The following is a 9,738-nucleotide window of genomic DNA, read 5'->3' as shown; positions in this document are numbered from 1 at the left end:
TCACAGGGACCGGTGTGCCTGGGACTGCTGCTCAGGTGACAGAGAGAAGACTAGCCCACCCTCCTCCACTTGTCAGGGAGCACTAATGCCTCCAAAACTGGGGCTGCTGTCCAAAACATGCCTTGGCTAAACCAATTGCAAACCCAGTACACCCCCCTCTACCCCCAAATATGTCATCCCTCATACCTGCTAATGTATTTTTCTCTCTGTTATAGCACCTATCAACTCTAAACCTACTTCTTTTTGTTACAGCATGACAGCTATCAGAAGTTATATGATGAGTTTTAGGGACTCCCTACGTTTAGGGAGACCATACTGACCATCAACTGAAGGCTCAAATCAGTTGCCATTTGTGCACTGGAGCATAATAAAAGATCCTGACTGCTTAGCACAGGAGACCTGAATATCAATTTGAAATCTTCCTGCTAGAGAGAATGCCTAAAATTAAATATGCAAATTAACGGCCGAAATTTAGAAAATATATTTATTAGTCACATGTTTCTGAAAAATTATGCCAATTATTTAGACTTCATATTGCAATAATTTCTTAAAATTCTTTTTATTTGTATGTCTGTCTTCTTTTTGTTCTTTATTGAGCATTAAGGCCACAATACAATTTTGTCCTATGGAAAAATAATAGTTTTTAAATGTAAAATTTCAGTTTTACTCTATTTTACTAATTATTTTCAGTTGAGGAAACCAAGCCTTTTAGAAGAGAGCATGTACATATTGCCAAAATGTAGTTCAGGAGTTCATTAGCAGATAGGCACAAGTGTAGACCATACAATGGCTAAAATTACATTTTTAAAGGGCAACATAAAGTGATTTTTTTAGACTTTCTGAGGCTCACCCATATTCTAAAAGCTCAAGTTTAAGGGTCTAAAGAAGAGGTCTAGTCATTTTTTGGGGGAAGATTACAAAAACCACTATGACTGAATTCCCAGAAGCTGCAACATGTGAAACACTAGACTTGACAATACCTTCTGAGCTTCCATTGACAAGTAGAAATAGAAAGCAGGATTCATCATATTACTTCCCAAGAGGCTTCTATGGCACAGTAAGAAAAATCTTCAAAGTGTGGGCAAAAATCCTAGTTCTTGTGAAAGCTGCACTATAACTTCACAGTCAACATCTGTGCTGTACTTGCTTTGGTAGCTGCCAGCAGGGACCCAAAAAGCAGTATTTCCAAAACCTTGCTTCCAAGTTCTTCTTTGCCCTGTAACCAGCCTGGTTCAATCTGATTGCTGATTTTCCTTTCCTGAAGACAGCACTATAGCCTTTCAAGAAATGGTGCTGGACTGTTTGTCTGCCTAACATCCATCTTCCAGCGCTGTCAGACACCAGCACAAACTCATGCAAGAAAACAGCTCACCAAGCATGGAAAGGTAGAGCCCATCCAAACTGCAAGTAATCTGGCCCAAGCAGTGTGCAGATGTGCTGGAGGCTTTTCCCCCAAGTGAACTAGATGTCTTGCTAACAGATACCCCAACAGATAAGCAGTGCAGTTCGTCTGCAGATTAGTTTGTTATAAGCCTTGTCCTCAGTCTTAAAAACACTATCAAAAGACACTGCAGACTTAAGCTTATTCTATTACACACATCTTTTTTATACGTTATCTCCATTCAAAGAACACGTGGACGCAATTTGGAAATTGTTTTAAATCTGGAAAACCCTGAGAGGCTTATGGTGTAGGTGTTATTTTGTTTCCAGAAATTACTGTAACTTATTTCAGGCATATCTTGAGACGTAATAGCAGTCATGTTAAAATGAAATTGTTTTAGCTCCAGCGGACAAGGGTGTATTTTTTGTATGAAGGGTGCAAGGCAGCTTGACAATGCTGTTAAAAAAATAAAAAGAGCTCAAGTCCTGAAGACTCTGCTTAAACAAAAATTCTCCTGGATTCCATTATGTGTTGTGACACAGTAGTTTTATAACATATATTGACTTATTCCCAGTTTTCTTCCATATTATACATTTGAATGCATTTTTAATGTTAACTGCATTTTGTAATTTTGATTTTGATCAATTCTATACAACTTCTAAAACTATAGCTTAGGAATTTCTAATATTACACATTTGAGGAGAATAAGGAAAACTAGAATTAAACACGGTTTCATCAAAAGTATTTTAATTTTTTTCAATCAAAAAAGTAATAGTATAAAAGATAGCTGAGACTGGTCATTTACCCATTAATGAAATGTGGATGGAACTGAGCTAGAACATATTTTCTACAACAATTTTTTGCAAGGCTGTTTTAGAAACCACCATTTAACAAAACAAAACAGAAAAATATTTTCCAATTCAAACTACCTCTAACGTGCTCTGCAGAAGGCAGGGTATAATTACTCAAATACGCATTTGGCCAGTTTACAGAGTTAACACCCAGTGCCATGAAAAGAGCCCTGGAATTCTGAGGAGGTTGTGAGACCTTGGGTTTTAACACATCTTCTGACAGTCACAGCACCTCCCACAGCTGCATGCTGCTCAGTGCAGACCTATGGCAGGCTCAAAGGGAGGAAAGCTGCCTCCCAAATGCAGAAGAATCACCTTCCCAGCACCATGCCTCGTGGTGATTTGCCTTCACCTTGGTATAATCTGGGTTCTTTTTATAGTAATGTCATAAAACAGAAGCTTCAAAACACATCAGGCTAACATTCAGGTTTTCTGCTCACAGTAAATGACAAAAATCACAGATGGTTCATTCCCTTTCCTCAGTATTATTCCACATGAGGATCCCAATCGCATACCCCCTTGAAAGAACATCCAGATTCCGCTGACAACATTGCAGCTTAACAATAAAAAACCCCTCAGTCTTCATTTCCTATGACTCTGCTTCTTTCTTTCCTTTTTCTTGCCTCCCTATCAGCCCCTCCTAATGCTGACTCCTCTGTGCTCCCTCCTCCCTGGCATTCCTTTCCTCTGCAGATGAAGTGGCAACGTCCTTCACCCTCTCTACACACCACTGAGGGTTTCTCTTGGAATTACTTCGTTTGCTTTCCTCACACTCATGCACTGTCTCCCCGATCTTTTGTATCATCTCTTTTAAGAGAATAGTTTCCTAGCAGCTTTTATTTTGGGCTAGTAACAAGAGTTAGAGGAAGGCACAAGTACTTCTCCTTCGCTTCCTTTTCTTGGCTCTGGTCTCAGTGGCACAGAGAAGGCAGCTGCAAAACTGGCTGAGGGACTATGAGGGTTTCAAATCATTTAATAAATAAGACATTCAATCAATGCAACTTTAAGAAAAACAAATAATTGTTTTTGAAAACAGTACTGAATATTCCCAATGATACAACAATGACAATTCATCTCTCTCTGTTTTCTGAAAGTATGTATGAATATGTCAAATTAGCTATTTTCTGCCACCTTGGTAACATTATGTTGAATTGATGAAACAACGTTTCTTGAGAACCAGCATGGTAGCTTTTTCATACAGTCAAACACAGGGTTTTATATTAAATGGTTGTAGTGAGTTGATCCAAATGTCTGCTATACATGCAGTGCTATACATAACAGTGCGAAAGAAAAGGAAAAAATAATCAAGACTTTTTTTTTATTTCTTAGCAGGAATGCTAGAAATTCATGGAAGAGAGATTTATACCTCATTGAATCCCAAATTGAAACGGAAAATATAAATTAAAAGTGTGACCCAATAACTGCTATAAAGTTTGGAAATCACTGCATATTTCTAATGTAATTATGAAGTTTATGAAAGCTATGACATTCCCTGGGCTGGAATCAGGATGAAAAAATCATTATATACCATCTGGTAGATTCACAACTTTAGTTAAGTAAACTGATGAAAAGTCAGCCCTCCTGTGAAGCAGCTCTATGACAAAGCAGTTCTTTGCTCTTTATGAAATCGGTGTTACTTCTAGCCTTAGGTATGGCATTTAGTTAGACTGAGGGTAAGAGAAAAATTCTCTTTCTAAGGCCGACATTGCCCCCTTCTGCTATAAAGGAGCCAAGACATGTAACTCTCCAAAAGTTTGCAGGCGGTTGGGCTTACCTACACAGTAAGGTGAACAACCACCTTTTTGCCTTATTCCATTGTTAAAAAAATACTTGCAGTAGCTATTTTTCAGTATTTTTTTTTTGTTCTTTGAATTTTCAATTCAGAAATTTTAAAACAAAATTTCCTTCTCAAAAACATTTATTCTCTTTCCAGATCAAATACAGAGACCAATTATACAGAAAATGGTTTCTCCCCCTACACTTTTTTATACCTCTAAGGTCCACTATCAAATGACCTATGTAAAGATGGACAAAAAACAGTGGGAATCTGCAAAGATGTTATATGAAAGAGAAAATCAAAATACTCATAAAACTTTTTGAGATTTCACAGTTGAAAAAGGGCTGGATATTTTGGAAATAATATTTTAATAGTGGATAATAATAGCTAAAGCTATGGTACTATTTGAATGAGAATCTTGATTTCATGCCTATTTTAGTTTACCACATAAAAAGTGGGCTCAAAACCCACTCAAGCTCAAAGTGACGGGCTCAAAGTCCCCAATAGCAAGTATCATTCCACAAAAAAAAGTCTATAAATATTTCAAAACAATCAAAAAAATGTGGAGATGGAGCTATTATTAATAAAAATAGCTATTAAAGATCAACTTTCCTGACCACTTTTTTCCAATTTCTTCCTAAAGATGCTGGGAAGCCTGCCCACAAACTTCCTAAGAAAGGGACCTCATCTCTTTTAACACTAGAAATGAAAACCAAAAAAACATAAGGTTCATCTGGATTAACTAGGCTGCTAAGGCAAGTTAAAATAGTGAAAATTCAGTGAACCATAGAGAGTCATTGTCTTTCTTCTAAGAAGAAGCTGATGTAGTCATCAATCCAATGTTGTTGGGTTATTCTTAATAAAGCATGATCATGCTGTTTCTGTGGATTTTAATTTAGCTAGCAGTAGTCTTCTGCAATTCTCAATTGTTTTAAATCTTCTGTATCTCAGATAATTTCAGTTGATCTAATTACTGATATCTTTTCATTTGCATAAATAGAAAAATGAGGATGAAAATGTTTTGCACTCGGAGTATTAGCCCAAACCCAGACACAGAATTAAGTACCATTTTATATTATATTACATAGGAGAAATCTGAGTGTTTATAACACATCTAAAAACTGGGGCATTCTGCTACGCATTCAAAGATGATGTAAAGTTGATCTGTGGTCACTTTCATAACTAAAAAAATCTAGTAACTCACCCAGAGTCCAATAGCAAACATTTTTCCTGAATCCATGAAGGTAAATGAATGGTTGAATTACTTTCACACAGATGTACTGATATTTTCTTTCTTTTTCCTTGTCTATATTTGGTCACCCTAAAAGACATGTAACATTCCCGGCATATTAATATAGACAAGTTGGATGGATAAAGTTGATCCAGTGAATAAGTACACAATAACTTTTATCTGGGAGTATGGTTGAATCCTGCTGCCTGAGTCATACCGCTAGACACAATATATCGAAACAATTACTTCTGCCCACTTGTTCTTTAATGATAACAGTTGCCAGTCCACTCCACCAATATTTTTCCTGCTTAGTATCTCCTCTTTTGCTGCTTAGATCCTCCATGGTATTGCTGAAGTCTCTAAAGGTATATGTAGGAACTCAAGTCAAAGACTACTTTTAAGTCTGGACATTACCAAGAAAGTCTGAAAGCCTTGCAACTAGTACGTGCAGAAGGCTGTCATCACGAAAGTGACGTTGGATTTATGTGAACGTGGAATTCAAGCTAAACTGGGTAATTCATAACAAAAAATCCAGCTAATCACCTAATTTTAAATGTGGATTCTAAATTTTGAATGTGTATCTAGTAGGTTCTGTAGTAAGCCGGGTTGAACATTTCTTTCCTGGATCTCACTCATATAGGTTGCTTCAGCATGATTGCTATTTTTTAGAATACCTTATCAGAGAGTGACAGAAGGGCAATATACTGAAGATGAATGTACCCTACCTGAACACAATGTAGAGCACTAAGTTAACAAAGCACAGTATTTTGTAAATTTGAACATTCTATTCTTAGACCTGGGGTTAGTTGAGAGTATCAGTTACGTTCCTTGTAAGTAACCATATCACTGAAGCTACAAGCACCAAGTAAAAAACATCATTTTAACAGAGAAACAGATTAAAATGCTGAGCACGATGTAATCAATGAGTTGTAAAAAATAAATGCATGTGAAAAATGGAAATTGATTCTTTCAGTCAATTAAGAAGCAACAGGGGTAATGACGTGCACACTTAACCCTGTTCTTTCACTGCAGTAACAGAGTGATTATTAAGGTAAGATGCTATGATATAGCTGTCAGAGACCAAAATGGTTAATGATTTATGCATTCCAGGAGTTTGCAGGCTTTGACTTTTGCCCTAAAAAAGGCAAGGAGATACCCCAGATGGACAGTTGAGCGCATACCCTCAGTGCTAAGCCCTAAAAAGGTAAGAAGATACCTCAGAGGGGCTAAGCCCTAAAAAGGCAAGAAGACACCTCAGGTGGGAAATCGGGCCCATCCCTCCCTCCAGTGCTAAACCCTAAAAAGGCAAACAACTCCTCATGCCAGGGAGGTGCAAAAGCATGTTGAGGGTATATAAACTGACTGGTGACTTTGGGACTTTGGGTTCTCCTTCTCCCCCACCGCCTGTGAATCAAGACCATCGCTCTCAAGCATCGCTGGATCCAGTGGGCAGTGACTATGTCCATTTTTTTGCACTCTCAGCTTCTCTTTTCCCTTACTCTCATCCTGTTTTTTCTCTCCCTAAACAGTTTCTCCCCCCCCCCAAAAGTTATCTATCTCTATGTTGCATTGTTTTATGACAACACCCAAAACACTAGCATACTTGTTGATACAAAATTGTTAAAATAAACTTTGTTTTCAGACACCGATTAGTGTCATTTCACTTTAATCCACCCCAAAGGAATTATTGATAAAAACCTGAGTTCCCCCCCCTCCCCTTTTCCTCAGGTGGGTCATAACAATAGCATATTATGTTATGATACAATCCCTAGGTTTTGCCCTCAGACAACACTAAGTGGTGCACCTCAAGAGCTGAGATGGACAGACCTGCACCAGTAAGCTGACAACTTAATAAAGATGAAATAAGCAAAGCTGGAAGAAAGCTAGTATAGAAAAATGTCCCAAACAGTACTGCATCATCTGTGTGACTGCTGGAGCAGAGCCCAGGCCTCACAGCCAGCCATGTGAGGTGTCCAAACAGCACCTCCCAAAATGGCTTTTTTTTCCGCTCTGACACAAAACTCCCATTCTGGATGGGATAGGGGGACAGCAAGACCTTGTTGAGGTTCAACAAGGCCAAGTGCCGGGTCCTGCACTTTGGCCATAACAACCCCATACAGCACTACAGGCTGGGCACAGAGTGGCTGGAGAGCAGCCAGGCAGAAAGAGACCTGGGAGTTTGGATTGACAAAAACCTGGATTGAACATGAGCCAGCAGTGTTCCCAGGTGGCCAAGAAGGTCAATTGCATCCTGGCCTGTATCAGGAACAGTGTGGCCAGCAGAAATACTTGGCGCTAGTTAGGCCACACCTGGAGTACTGTCTCCAGTTCCGGGCCCCTCAGTTCAGGAAGGATATTGAGGTGCTGGAGCAGGTCCAGAGAAGAGCAACAAGGCTGGTGAAGGGACTCAAGCACAAGTCCTATGAGAAGCAGCTGAGGGAGCTGGGGTTGTTCAGCCTGGAGAAGAGGAGGCTCAGGGGAGACCTCATCACTCTCTACAACTCCCTGAAAGGAGGTTGTAGCCAGGTGGGCGTTAGTCTCTTCTCCCAGGCAACCAGCAGCAGGACAAGAGGGCACGATATGCTCTGCCAGGGGAAGCTAAGGTTGGATATTAGGAAGAAATTTTTGTTACAGAGAGAGTAATCAGACATTGAAATGGGCTGCCCAGGGAGCTGGTGGTGTATTCACCGTCCCTGGAGGATTTTAAGACGAGACTGGATGTGGCACCTAGTGCAATGGTCTAGTAATCACAGCAGTGTTGGATCAAGGGTTGAACTTGATGATCTCGTAGGTCTTTTCCAACCCAGTTGATTCTATTATATGATTCTATGACTAAAACAAGCCCCAGCAGAACTCCAGCAGCTCTTTTCCATGTAGGATCGTACCCCCGACTTTGGAACCCTGCTGCTGCTCCAGGAAGACTGCAGGGTGCTTGCCGCTCCATCAAAGCTGAGACAGGCAAAGAGCCAAAGCGTAACAGGGAGTCTTTTTTTTTTCTTTATTTCCTCTCTAAAATAAAAATAAACACTTTTTCCGACACCAGTTTTCAACATATACAAGGGTTGAAAACCTGCAGCTATCTTACTCTGCTTCCTTTTGCAGTGTATGTTGGCATGCCTTGCCCTTGCATATTTGCTTGCATATGAAGAGGTCAAATCCCAGCTTAATGGTTGCTCCTTGCACACCATAACAAAAACAATAACAAAAATGTGCCATCCAGCTAGACTAAGTATTTGGAGTTTTATAATATTTAAATCTATATCATTTCAGTCAATAAATACTAATATATTGAATGTTACTACTAATTATAGCCATAATTAATAATTCTATTGCATCATGTTATATATTATAATGTATACTGATATTATTAATAAGTTTAATGAAATCAATATTAATATTACTTCTCGATTAAAATAATTGGCTTTTTATGTTTTAGGGTTTTTAAGTTACTTATGTAAAAACTGTTCATTCTTAGATGTCATTGTAGATGTTATGATCCTGTGTCCTGACAATGTCTAAATAGTTGAGCTAAGTTGCCACAGATCATAAAAAAAGGCAAAAGAGAGCACTATTCTCCTTTTCATTTTGTTGTGTGCCAAACAGAAATAATTTGGGCCCAAAATCCTTCTAGTGTCCAAAGGTACATACACAGATATTTTTACTACAAATATGTTTTATACAAAATGACATTTTTGCCTAGCTGGTTTTCCACTGTTAGTTCAAATTGTCCCCAGATGCTTTGCATAAATTACAAGCTATAATTATTTTCCCTGAAGCTGATCAAAGACAGTCCAGAGAACACAGAGCATGTTTCCTGTGTCTTATTTGAGTACAGGAACAGCTAAAAGCAATTCCATTGGTGTTATGGTTCTGCTCCAAAGCAGAGATTTCTGATCATTCCAGCAGAATTGAGCACCTCAGAGGCTGTGGACACTCACACCTACTACACAGTTGTGCAATGAACATCCAGAGAAAAGATTTGGTCCCCAGCAGTGATCAGAGCCATCTTGCTGACAAGGGAATAAGGACATACATTTTATAGCTTCCTATGGCAGCCTTGTCCCCTACAACAACTTATCTGCAAGGAGAACAGAAGAAGAAACTGTTTTGTGTCCTCTGCCTTGGTAGTTGTTGATGGTTGAGTTTTGTTTATTAGAGGCTCCATCCAAAATATAACATACTGTGTGTAAGGAGATATGGGTTTTGGGTTTTTCTAACAAGGTTCTCTCACAAGCTTTCTCTGTACTTGGAGTGTTTAGTTGTACTCCTGATTGTGGAAGCTTTTGAATACAAAGTAAATTGAACAGTTCACAAAGGTTTACAAAAAGAGAGTTTGACAGAAATGACCAGTAACCTTTGCACATCTGGCTATCGCTGACAGCTTTCTCTTCTCCTGCAAGTTCAGCTAGCATTGGCTGGTTTTGCCTGGCTATTGGACCTTGCTTCTCATGTGCTTTCAACACCATGAGCTAGTCTTCATGAAAGGAAAGTCAGCACC

Source organism: Pipra filicauda, unplaced genomic scaffold (genome assembly GCF_003945595.2).
Source record: "Pipra filicauda isolate LSUMZ 115617 unplaced genomic scaffold, ASM394559v2 scaffold683_size158064_pilon, whole genome shotgun sequence".
In the NCBI taxonomy this organism is placed as follows: Eukaryota; Metazoa; Chordata; class Aves; order Passeriformes; family Pipridae; genus Pipra; species Pipra filicauda.
The sequence above is the reverse complement of the archived record's forward strand: the minus strand, read 5'-3'. Positions refer to the sequence as shown.